The sequence below is a fragment of the Poecilia formosa genome, unplaced genomic scaffold (assembly GCF_000485575.1).
Source record: "Poecilia formosa unplaced genomic scaffold, Poecilia_formosa-5.1.2 Scaffold14, whole genome shotgun sequence".
Taxonomy (NCBI): domain Eukaryota; kingdom Metazoa; phylum Chordata; class Actinopteri; order Cyprinodontiformes; family Poeciliidae; genus Poecilia; species Poecilia formosa.
In genome coordinates this window covers 4,286,358-4,298,997 of record NW_006799953.1, presented here as the reverse complement: position 1 = coordinate 4,298,997, position 12,640 = coordinate 4,286,358, and the positions used below count along the sequence as shown (strand labels likewise).

Here is a 12,640-nt window from a genome sequence, read left to right as displayed (position 1 = left end):
TCATAAGTCTGCTTCGCCGACCCTCCCCGAGAAACACTGTGCACTTCTGTTGGCCTCAGTGCTGCTGCTGCTTTGGTTTTCCTGTTGTTGCTGAAGAGGCATGCAAAGGACAGAAGGGAGCCAAATCCCAGTGTGGGCACAGTTGATCCACCAGTGATCCAAACCGCTCTCTGGGTGGATGGTGTTTAAAGCAAAACTGCTTGTAAAAAGTTAAACTGTTGTGACTTTTAAACAAAGACTACATAAGCTGTAAATGGACTTCAGGGAAGAGTATGTGAAGGTGCATCTTTAAAATGAATACACACACTGAATTACAGGAATTAGTTTTTGATCGCCAACTCAAATTATAGTTGGGTTCTGTGAGATCTGAATATTTCATAAGATCAATAAGACAAAATTGTCCTAAATTTAGCGGCCTAATGTGCTGTTGGTTTCTGAGTTTTTATTTTTTTAGCCTGCTTTATGTTGCCAGTCAGGTGGGCTCTAGATGGCGGTTTCTTGGTCATCAGGCCTGACAATAATTTAAAAAGAAAAGTGCTTCCTTTCTATCATCTTGGATGGATCATTTCCCTTAAGAAATAAAATGATTGCAAACATTATTTTTGGATTTACTCAAATTACCTTTGATATTAAAATCTGACAGAAAAAAAACTTTTTTTAAATTCTGACTGGACTTTGATTCACAATCCCCCTCAAGCCTGTGGTTATCAGAGTTTCTTGTTCATATTTTTATCTTCCACTAAACTTCCCCTTAATGTTTCCTTGATGCAGCCCTCTGTGAACAGCCAGCTTCTTTTTTATAATTTGACATCCCAGTAGAGGATGTCTGTCTGGACAACTGTCACTTCACCTGTTGAAGTGTTTAAATCACTTACTTTTCTTGGAAACTGAATTCTGGGTTTTGTTTTGTTTGTAGCTAAANCTTTCCTTCTTGTGTTTCTTTTATTTCTGCATGTGTCATGCAAGTAAGAAGCAAAAGCCTGCAGCCTCACTGTGAGATGATGTCCCAGATTCATAAAACATTAACTAGTCCTTTTCAACTCTTATTTATTATTTATCATCCATATTTCATTTTCCTTTGAGAGGACCTGTATGTGCGTGTTTTGTGTGTGCACGTGTCGGTGTTCCCTTCGCTGTATGTGTCGTTGTGGGTTTGCTCGTCTCGTTGTAGAGTTTACGCTCTTGAAGACAACAAACCTCTGGGTTCATGTTTCAGGTTTCTAAGCTGGGAGTCTTTGCCTCACATTTGGCCCTGCGCTGAAGTTACAGTATCAAAGTGATTTTTTTTTTTTCTTTCCATTACTTTAGCTGCTTGTGATTATAGCCTTTGGGTTGCCTGTCTGTGGGTATAACCACTAACCTACTTTCCATAAGGAGGGTTTTCTCCGGTGTGGGGAAAGTATACACACAAAATAGGGGCTTGAAAATAATTACATGTGTGCGCTCATGATTAGATATCCAGGTGCAAGGGATGACCCTTACTAGCCTTTTTAAGTATAGTAAAAGTATTTTATTTTTAAATAATGTTTTTTGTGGTTTATTTTTTTGTAATACTCCTTTGTGTAACAGTTTGTAAATCTTTAAATTTCTCTAGTTTGTGACTCTTTGTCTCATAGTACCTCTAACCTGGAGCCATTGGTGCTAGAGGGAGAGCAGCATTAATATAATGTTGTTGGAAAGGAACGTCGAATAAAGGGAATAACAGTTTGGTTTGCTTTTCTCTGCAGACGTAGCCAGAATTTGGCCAGTGATCATTCAACTCATTTCCAGCTTGACTGGATCTGACTAGTGGCCAGCCGGTCAAAAAAAAAAAACGTAAAAATCCCAAAACGTTTTGACGAGTCAGCACAACGCATTTACTAATAACACTCTTCAGTGTGAATGCTGTTCCTGAGTGAAGACTCAAACTCATGTTCAGAGTCTCTAAGGTTGCATGTAGGAAATTGGACTGGAAACGTAATTGTGTAAATTTAAAGCAGAACACTGCAATAATGGTGTTAATTACAATCAACCTACTTTTGTTTTTGACTCTTAACCACTCTTTTTTTTTTTTATCTTTAGCATCTCAACCTCTAAAATTGTGCCTAAAACTTGAACCAAAAGGCGAAATACATTATTGGTTTGCATAATTTAACGGTCCAGGAAAACACTGGACGCCGGCAAGCAGCCGGTTGTGGTTGCGACGTCACACACATTGATATTGCAAAGCATATTGCCATTCAGTGTACTGTGCAGCCCGAGTAGGAAGCTATTTAAAACTGAACAGCATTTTCTATTTTCTGCTGTTCATTCAGAGCTAAACTTTAGTGAGCGCTGGTCATTTCGCTCCTTCATCATTTCGTGCTTTTGCAGTTTTAGCAGTTCTGCTCCCGTAAAGGAGCAGTCTACCATAGGACATAGATCCATACTTACCTAGGGGATGTTTTGTTGAATTGGCAAAAAAGCAATCTGAGCCACAGTCGACTTCAGGGGATATTAGAAAAGGCTGAATGCATTACAGTCTTTCTTTGGAGGGTTCGACCTCTGTTACGGGACATGCTGGGTTTAGAAATATTACCAAAGTTTTAGAAATATCAGGTCTGCATCATCTGGAAAGGGAATGCTGTACTAAACATGCTAACTATATAACTTTTGAAATAATCTTTTGGCTGTGCAGTGGCAGAGAGGTTAGTATGTCGTCTTGCATAAGAAGCTCCTGTGTTTGGATCCCGTTTCTGTTCTCTCTGCGGTTTCTCTCCTGGTACTCTAGCTTTCTTCTTACAGTTCAAAACCACGGATAGATATCTGTCTATGTAAATAGCTGGTTGCCAAGGCGACCTGCAGCACAGCACGCCAAATGATTTAACTGAAACTTTCAAGATTTATGGTTAAATAGTGTTATCAAACATTAGCTGTGACCTTCTTCCAGCAGCTGCTAGCAGCAGCAGCAGCATGTTCAGTACCTCCATGGAGACGCCAGGAGTTTTTGATTAACGGCTTAAGTAAGAGAAAGTGTTTTAGGAGAGAGCAGTTTCTTTCCTCTGTCGCTTTTTAGTGCCTTTTAGTGAATAATCAGGCTGTGAAGAGCCTGAAATCAAAGCAATAGGATGTTTTATAACTCAGACTATTGTTTTAGAGGATGCAGGATTTATATGGGGAAAGTGCTCAAGCCGTTATATAAATAACATTCCCGCCTGCTGACAGTTCAGCAACAGATGACGAGGAATTTCCAGAGACGTCCGACACAGAAAATATGGCTTTAAAATGTGAATGTTTTTATTTGCGTGCTGAGCATCCACTTGATGGCCCTAAAGTTGACTGAGCTCTGTATTGCAGGAAAAAGGAAATGGTGCTAGTCCTCCCTTTTTTTTAATTTATTTATTTTCTTTTGTGCAAAAATCACATCCAAGCTCATTCATTCTTTTTTTGCGTGACAGCATAAAATGTTCTTTAAGACAACACATTTTAAAAACCATTAATTGTGAATTATTGTTGGAAGACAAAAGCTGCAACTCTACTGAACTGTGAATTTTGTGAACATTTCCACTCATGTAGAGAAAAATTTGTCCTTCAAACAGACCAAGGAGAAAGATGATGCGACAGCCACTGCTGGCATTTCAGGGTGTTGATGTTTTTAATTTTAGTGATGAAAATAACTTATGACTTTTCCATTATAAACTTGGTTTTTTTTTTTAAGTACTTCTGAAAGGTTGCTGACTATAAACCAAAACTTTGCTGTACTCAATTCAATCTTCCTGTTATCTGCTAAAGTCGGATCGGGGGCGATGTTCACCAAAACGCCCCACTGCAAGATATAAATTTACATCCGGTGGCAGACGGCTACAAAACAACCAAAACGGAAATGTAGGGAATAGTGAAGGAGCAACATGACCAGCAATTCTTGTTCAGCTCGCTATTGAACATCCAAAAATGTTCCTTATTCTAAATGGCAGCTTTTTTTGGTTTTCTACAAATTTGTTAAAAAAATAAAACAACAAAAAAATGCACTGAAAATGAAAATGCCTCGATCTGAGTCTAGTTCCTACAGTAACAACTTCCACACTGAAGAGAGGCGTTACTGCAGCCTGGTAGTAAAGTATGGTGCAACCAATAATTGGAAAAATCGATCTATTGATGCTGGCTGGTTAAGATAAGTTATTTTCAACACGGATCTACTAATTAGTTTTTTTACAACGACTTTCTTCATCTTCTCACAAAGTCGATGACCTTGATTTGAAGTAAAGCCCAGAAAACGAAGCTTAAGACAGAAGTACATCGTTTGGTGTCTCGTTGTTCCCAAACTCCTAACTTTCTCGCAGCTTTAGAAACCCGTGGCCACTATAAGCATATAGACCTTAGATTAGTTGATTATCTGTCCCTTCTTAGTGAAATGCTGATGTAGATGCCATTGACATTTTCTGCTTCTGTCTGTTCATCTCTCCCCTTTCGCCCTCCATCCCCCTCTCACCCTGTTCCCCTCCATTAGATCCTCCTACCATGCCTTCCACCATTACCGCTCCTGTCCTAACCGGCTCTTCCTCCTCCACCTTTGTGGTCGATAAGGGCCACGTCCTCCTGAGCTCCCCCACACTTGAAGCCCTGCCCGAAAGTAATCTTGGTTCCATAGTGGGTGGAGCCGTGGGCGGGGCCTTGTCCCTGCTTCTGGTGTTGTCTGTGGTCGGCGTGTGTTACCTACGGAAACCGCAGACTTTTCACGGCAGCTACTACGCCAAGCAGAACCACGGCACTGCTGATCTGCAGAAGGCCGCCGGGCAACACGAGCTGCGGCCCACGAAGGCTGGCGGCGGCGCTAGCACCCGGGATCATGACCGGGAGGAGTGGGGCGACCGCGAGCTCAAGCACGAACGAGACCAGCATCGCTATAACGAGTACAACGGGGAAAAGTATCCCGTTAACGGCTACACGAGGGCCATGAGGGAGAGCGGCCGCCTCAACCAGCAACAGACTCCCCGTCAGGAACACGCACAGTTTTCTAGTCCACAGCGGCCCAGGTGCGCCAGATACCCTCACCCACCTAAACGGCAGGGAAACGGCTCCCCCTACCTGTCGGATGACTGCTATGACAGCGGGGCCGACGGCGATTACGTGTCGCACACAGACGGCTCGCTCATCTCACGTAGAGAGTGGTACGTTTGATAAGCTGGATGGTTCTGCAGGAGCAGAAATGCAACTAAGGTTTTGTTTATGAAGAAAACACCTTATTGTATGTGTACACACACCTCAGTTCTAGTTCTCTGCAGCTGGTTTGTTTTCAACTCTTTGGGACTGGATGGTTTGGACGTGGAAACACTGGGAACTCTTCAGTCAGTGTAACATCTTGGTACCTTTATCTGTAAAGAAATGAAGTGTGTGCTGTTGCTGCCTTACTACATGGACTGCCACAGTTGATTTAGCATGAATGTCTTTTGAGTTGAAGCCCTGGTGGCTCCTGATAGGTGGCTGCAACAACAATCAAATTATGTTTCAAGCTTTTTCCAGCTGATCATTTCATGCCAACTTTACCAGACTCTGTTGGTTAAAAATGACTCATTTGTTTTGTTAAAATTATCCCAAGAAAATGAGTTGCTTGCAAAGTTCTGTAGCTTCTTGTAAATACATTACTTTAAGTTTCATCTTTATGTTTTGCAAAGATGCTTGATTGAGATTGAAGTACAACATCAGTGAAGCCCTGTAGATAGCTGAACAGTCATTGCTAAAATGTTTCATTTGGTTTAAAATCATTTGGCTGCTGTGAAATTTTTAGTTACGAAATGTTTACTCAAATTAGGTTGTCATGTACTTTGTTTATGATATGAGTATTTATGGAGGAGATTCAGAATTTTGCATGGCTCGCCAACCATTTGGTATCTCTTTCTGAGCTGAACGGGTCGGTTGAGCCGATGTGGGACGTACCTAACTTGTTAGCTTTGTCGTGTTTGCACCTGTTTACAAAACCACTAATATTTTCCCTCTGTTTTAAACCAACTTGCAGGATTTAAGCAAATAATTTCCTGCACAGGAAGTTCGTTATGCACTAGATTTGTCTCCGTTAACGAATCTGATGGCTTTTGAACTTTAACAGCCATGAAGTGTATTGCACTGCCTGTCCCACAAAACTCAATGACTCATTACACTAATTAGTTTTCATTTGGTCTGCTCTTATGTAAATCACGAGGTAAAAATGTAGGACATAACATGGCTGTAAATGAACTTAAGGAACATTCATCCTGAACTGATGCAGGACAACTTTCGTTTTTCGTTGATCATTAATCCGATGCCATAAAACGAAATAGCAGGGAAATTACTTCCATGATATTTTTAGCTTTTTCTGGGAAAAGTTCCAGGTTAGTTATCCTCATCAGTTAGCCAAGCATGTTCACAGTATCCTGCCGCCTTTTTGTATAATGATGGCTCTGTTTAAGAGTTTGGTCGCTGGCATCAAAAGCATGCTATCAGCAGGATATTGTTTGAAGCAGGCTACTGCAAGGCAACCACCACACGCTGGCCTCCTCATCAAAAACTGCTTTGTTGCATAATTAATTTAGATTTTTCACATTTCATTTTTCTTTTTTTTTTTTCTTTTTTTTTTGTCGTAACACTTTTCCACACAAACCACCAACAGTTTTCTTTTCTCCTGTCTGAACAATTTTACATCACGTGTTGCAGATGCAAGCAGAGGCAGTAATAGATGGTGGTAGTTCTGTAACATTCATTCATCCATAGAGCAGAAAAACTTAAACAATGTAGATGCATCAGGTCTGTTTCTCACCTGACTATCGGCACTTTTACTCTTTCACTGCACAGAGACAGAAAATAGTCAGTTGCACTCGTAAAACTGAAACTACAAAAAAAATATAACGCTTGAAAATAACACTTTGTTTTTTGTAAATTTACTTGCCAGTTTATACTCTTGAACATGAGTACTGTGACTTATTTTTATTTTTTGTTTTGTTTTTGTACTTGTCAGTGTTATTGGGCTTCACAGCTCCAGTAGTTCAGGTCTCAAACATTCACAAATTAATGTGATGTAAAGTTTTTGTACGCAAAAGAAAAAGCAAAAAAACAAAACAAAAACGGTATCCTGGCACTTGTACCCATTTACTTGACCACATGGAGGAAATCCAAATATTTTTCTTTTCATGTACACTAATTATGAATAAATGCCAACTTTATTAGTATGATCACACCTTTACGGCGCGAGCTGCCAGATGCCGACTCTGTCGAACTTGTATTTAGAAGTAGGGAAGCATTGCCTCACATAAATAACAGTATCATCAGCGTATATAGATAAAATGTATCACTGTTGTGTACAGGGTAGACTAAAATAGAAGAGATGCTTTATTATCAGAGTAACGGTTGTTAAAATGGGAAAAAAAAGTGTATTACAAATTACTTGTCTGGTTGTGAATTTTGTGCAGTGACTAGGCTGCTGAGAGCGAGAAAACGACCACTTACTGTTGTCAGCAAAGTAGTAGTATTACAATTTATAGAAAGAAGGTGCACACTTTCATAATACCAGAAAAAAAAACTTGATCTCTGCTTATATAAAAAAAAAAAACTTGAGGTAAAAATTCCCATTAAGTTTGCTGCTGCTATGTTAAATCTATTTGAAATGTTTTTTTGTTTTTTTTTATTGATTTTTTTGATAAATCAGTCCTTATCTTTCACAATTGTCCAACTAAACAGAAATGTATGCTGTAAAGACGATTTCAGCTGCCGGGTTAAACGGCCACTTCTCCCTATTGGATTCGTATTGCGTACATGTGGAAAACAGGAAGCACGGCACTCTGAACCCTACTTGTGCTCGCTCCTATGCACTGAGGAGGAGATTCCTTTAATCGATACGTTTTCAGCTCGGCTCCTCTGTTTCCAGCTCCACGCCTGGATCGATGAAGTTCTTTTGTAACCGAAGTTTTGTATCCAGATCATCAGTAACCTCACCTAAGTTGAGAAATACAACTAGTGCCTTAGATACTTTTTTTTGTTTGTTTGGTTGTTTGTTGCTTATGATGGATGTGACGTATTTTCTCTGAATTGTATTTGATTTTGATTTCACTTAGTGCCAGGAGGAATTCTTAGTGCCATATTCACCCAGACGGAGGATGTTGGTTGTATATTTGCAAACCTAGAGGCATTAAAAAAAAAAACACTCAGTAAAAGCTTTGAATGAATTTTCCTGTGAAATGAGAGATCTGTAAAGGGGGTTGGTCTATGTAATGTCACCATTGTTTAAAAAAAAAAAAAATCTTCAGTGTCACATTAATTTAAAAGAAAAAACTTTTTTTCTTTTTTGTATATACAGCAGAAAATGTAAGATTGTGGGAAGGAAAAAAAAAAGTCATTGAAAGCAGTGGAGCATTATTTTGTCAATCCTTTTGAGAAACTATTGTTCAATAAAGCACCTTAGCACCTGTGAGTTTCTTCTTCTTCTCTCTGGAGTGTTTTCAGCTTGCCATTACTCAGACTGCTCAGACTCAGCCTCTTTGTTCATCTATAAATGACATCATCTCAAGCTCCCCAACGCATACTGCTGCATAACTCCCCCACCCCAGCCCCACCCCCTCCAAAAAAGAAAAAAAAGAGAGAAAAATCCAGCGTGTGTATTTGGGACGCTCCACATGATGTAATTCGGAAGCCTTTTTTTTTTTTCTTCTTCTTCCTCCTCCTCCTCTCTCACTTCATCTACTTCATCTCATCTTTGTTTCTATTTAGGCTGAGGATTTATAGTTTTTCCTGTACTGCTGAGCTGTCGGTCTCTGGTATTTCTGTGGTCAGTGTAGACCCTCCTAACGCTCGCCCCTCTCCCCTCCATCAGTTCCCCGCTTGCTTCGTCTCAGGACAGGGAGGCCTTTGCTCCTCTCCTCTCCTCCGCCCCGCTGTCTTTCTCCCGACGTCTGCCAGCTGGTAAAATTAAACGCTGAGTGTTTCCGACTGGCCCAAAGTCCCCACTCTCCAGCCCATTGACTGTCCCCATGGCAACAAGCTCATCTGGAGCTGCTGATGGAGGCTGTTGTCCGTACCTGGCCACAGAAAGCGGTGGGAGAGGGGCCTGCCACGGAGCGGAGAGGTTAAATGGGGGGGACAAAAACTGGAGAGAATTAGATGCTCGTTGTGAAAATCTTCCATTTATTCCCCCCCGCCCGCCACTCGGAGGGTAGAAACCACACCGCCGTGTGACCTTGACTCTTCAAAGGTCACACTTCAAAAGTCTTCATTTCAGCCGACCTGTCCGGCCACGGAAGGGTTTCCGTCTCGGCCGCGGCGGTCGTCACTCTGACCTCAAAGTAGGGCAGGCTCGCACTCCGTCTCGATCTGAAAATAAAATGCCGGAGCAGCTCGGTAGCTGTAATGATGTCAGCCGGCAACGCTCTGAGTTTGTTTTGAGACACTTGTGTAGAAGATCAGCAGATTTGCTTTTCGCCTGCGACACAACAGTTTCCAAGGATACTTTTCACGACACACAAAGGGACTAAGCGAACGTCTCAGCCGGCACAGAGGGATGCAGCGCTGACAAGAGCGCGTGTGAGGGAGAGGCTTTGGTATCATCTCCCCCCAGCACCCTGAAAGAGGTGGGCGCAAATACGAACCCATTATTAAAACTTTCCGCCCCTATCTCCGGCCTCTGTCCCCCCGCCAGGTCAGGCCTGCTCATCGTAGGAGAAATAAAAACACGTTTACTCTTGCTTAGGCCTCTTTGGTTAATTCATAAGTCTGCTTCGCCGACCCTCCCCGAGAAACACTGTGCACTTCTGTTGGCCTCAGTGCTGCTGCTGCTTCGTTTTTTCTGTTGTTGTTGCTGGAGAGGCATGCAAAGGACAGAAGGGAGCCAAATCCCAGTGTGGGCACAGTTGATCCACCAGTGATCCAAACCGCTCTCTGGGTGGATGGTGTTTAAAGCAAAACTGCTTGTAAAAAGTTAAACTGTTGTGACTTTTAAACAAAGACTACATAAGCTGTAAATGGACTTCAGGGAAGAGCAGGTCTATGTATGTGAAGGTGCATCTTTAAAATGAATACACACACTGAATTACAGGAATTAGTTTTTGATTGCCAACTCAAATTGTAGTTGGGTTCTATGAGATCTGAATATTTTATAAGACCAATAAGACAAAATTGTCCTAAATTTAGCGGCCTAATGTGCTGTTGGTTTCTGAGTTTTTATTTTTTTAGCCTGCTTTATGTTGCCAGTCAGGTGGGCTCTAGATGGCGGTTTCTTGGTCATCAGGCCTGACAATAATTTAAAAAGAAAAGTGCTTCCTTTCTATCATCTTGGATGGATCATTTCCCTTAAGAAATAAAATGATTGCAAACATTATTTTTGGATTTACTCAAATTACCTTTGATATTAAAATCTGACAGAAAAAAAACTTTTTTTAAATTCTGACTGGACTTTGATTCACAATCCCCCTCAAGCCTGTGGTTATCAGAGTTTCTTGTTCATATTTTTATCTTCCACTAAACTTCCCCTTAATGTTTCCTTGATGCAGCCCTCTGTGAACAGCCAGCTTCTTTTTTATAATTTGACATCCCAGTAGAGGATGTCTGTCTGGACAACTGTCACTTCACTTCAAAAGTAAGTGTTTAAATCACTTACTTTTCTTGGAAACTGAATTCTGGGTTTTGTTTTGTTTGTAGCTAAAATGAACAACTGAAATGCATCATTCCATTAGTAATGACTTCATTATATTATCCTAATTTATTGAGGCCCTTTTTCTCTCTAAGCATGGCGACTTTAACCCAGTTGTGTCCTTCCTCTGTCTTTCTCTCTCTCTAAAAGTCAGCCCTAATGCCTGTGGACAGGCAATAAAGCAGACACCTTGATAAGGTACATTCTTAAAGTCAATTCGATCAACTCAAGAGGCCCTTTTTGTTGTAGTTCACCAGCCATCAAAGGTAATGAAAAGCTTATTAGCCGTTACAGGACGGCATGAAAAGAGGAAGCAAAGGAGGGAGGAAAAAAGTGACTTTCAGTGCAACTATTCAATCTGCATGGTAATTAAACTGTTATTTAAAATTCTCATCTCAGCACGTTATTGATTTTGCCCCCACCTTAGCGACCAAACTAAGTGGAATTGACCATTCCACGTTTTGCCTCCTTCTGTCCTTGTTTGTCCTCCACTTCTTCCTACAGTGGCCTATATTCACAAGCTTTGGGCCAATCGCATCTTATTTGGGCAATGCCTTCATCTGCGTCTCTTTTAATACATCTTAATCGTGATTAATCCTAATCCTCTCAGTGGACAACATGCAGCATATGCAGACATATGGTCTAACAAAGCTAATTCGTCCCACAATGGAAAAGCACCCAAAACACCAATGGCGCCAAGAGAGGTAACGACTGTCCAAATCAAAATGAATTTGATTTAAACATAAGCAGCAGACACTGCTTCACACGCGGTGAAACAATTTAAACTGTTTGTCCAAAAGTAATAAAATCTACTTCTCAGCATCTTGAATGCTCAGCGGCAGGTTTTAGTCTGCAAGTTGTATTGAAAAGATTTTTAAAAAGTAATGTTTTGGGTCTTTTTTTTTTTTTCTTTAGCTGCAGTTACTTAGTCACGCTTTCGTTTTCAGAAGACAGGTGTATAATTTTGTTCAATTAAGTGAGTAGTAAGTGATTTTAAGTGTTAAACTGTGACAACATGCACTTATTGAATCGCTGGTAAGGATATGCAAAAAGCGTGCAAATAAATTTATATTCCATTGCAGTAACTGGATCTTGCATATCTAAACGTATTTAGGAATCCAGTCTTTAATGCTCGTACATATATGAAGTGGGTAAAATCCCACATTGAGCAGGACTGGTAACAAAATCGGTATGATCCGACAGAGAAAGATGTTTTTTTGACTATTCCCAACATCATCAGGAGTCTTGGGTCGTCTTTTATGCCCTGATCACTTCAGTTCATCATAAAGGTTTTCTGTAGAAGTTTGTAAAAGACATTGACATTCATGAAATGATTCTATTTACCTGTGTGTTTTAGATCATTGTCCTCCCGAAATATCCTGTGATTTACCCATTTTCAGGTTCAAAATATTTACAATGTTCTCATATTTCTAAGAGTCAATGATGCCTTGTACGCTAACAAAGTTAGCATCACAAATCTTTCAGTGTACCATTTTTTTTTACATTTTCATGGTTTGTTTCCCACCAAACACACCTTAAGTGTTGCTGAAAACTTGAAAACTCGTCTTTCATTAACTAAACCACACAGTTCCTCTTAAAGTCCCACTAGGATTAAACTTTTAACTTTCATATTTGTTTGTCTTACTTTTTTTTTTTCTGACACTGCTACAAGCAAATAGCTGGCATGTAGATGATGAATTTAAATCATTTTGTAGAAGAAAAATCTCTCTTGAAAATGAGATTTATTCTGTAGAAATAAAGAAAAAATCATAAATAAAAATAGATAGTTGAAGACCCCAAACCTGAGTTTTTTTTATTATTTCTTTTTTTACTTCAGCTCACCATCCTGCTCACTGAGAGTGGCAGCAGAATAAATATGGCTCCCCATCCAATGTATTGGCCAGTGACAAAAAATTATGTTTTATTCCTTATTATATCCCAAAGAAATAAAGTAAGGGTTTCCGAATTAGAAGTTACTAAAAATAACTTTAAAAGGTAAAGAGTGTCTGTATGGAATATATATATATATATATA

At 40.2% G+C, this 12,640-nt stretch overlaps 1 protein-coding gene across 1 annotated transcript in view; it reads left to right on the top strand.

Moving 5' to 3' along the window:
- The window catches only part of nectin3b (nectin cell adhesion molecule 3b), a 41,093-nt gene that overhangs the window by 22,848 nt on the left and 5,605 nt on the right, over positions 1-12,640 (top strand). The gene's annotated exons all lie outside the window — the stretch shown is intronic.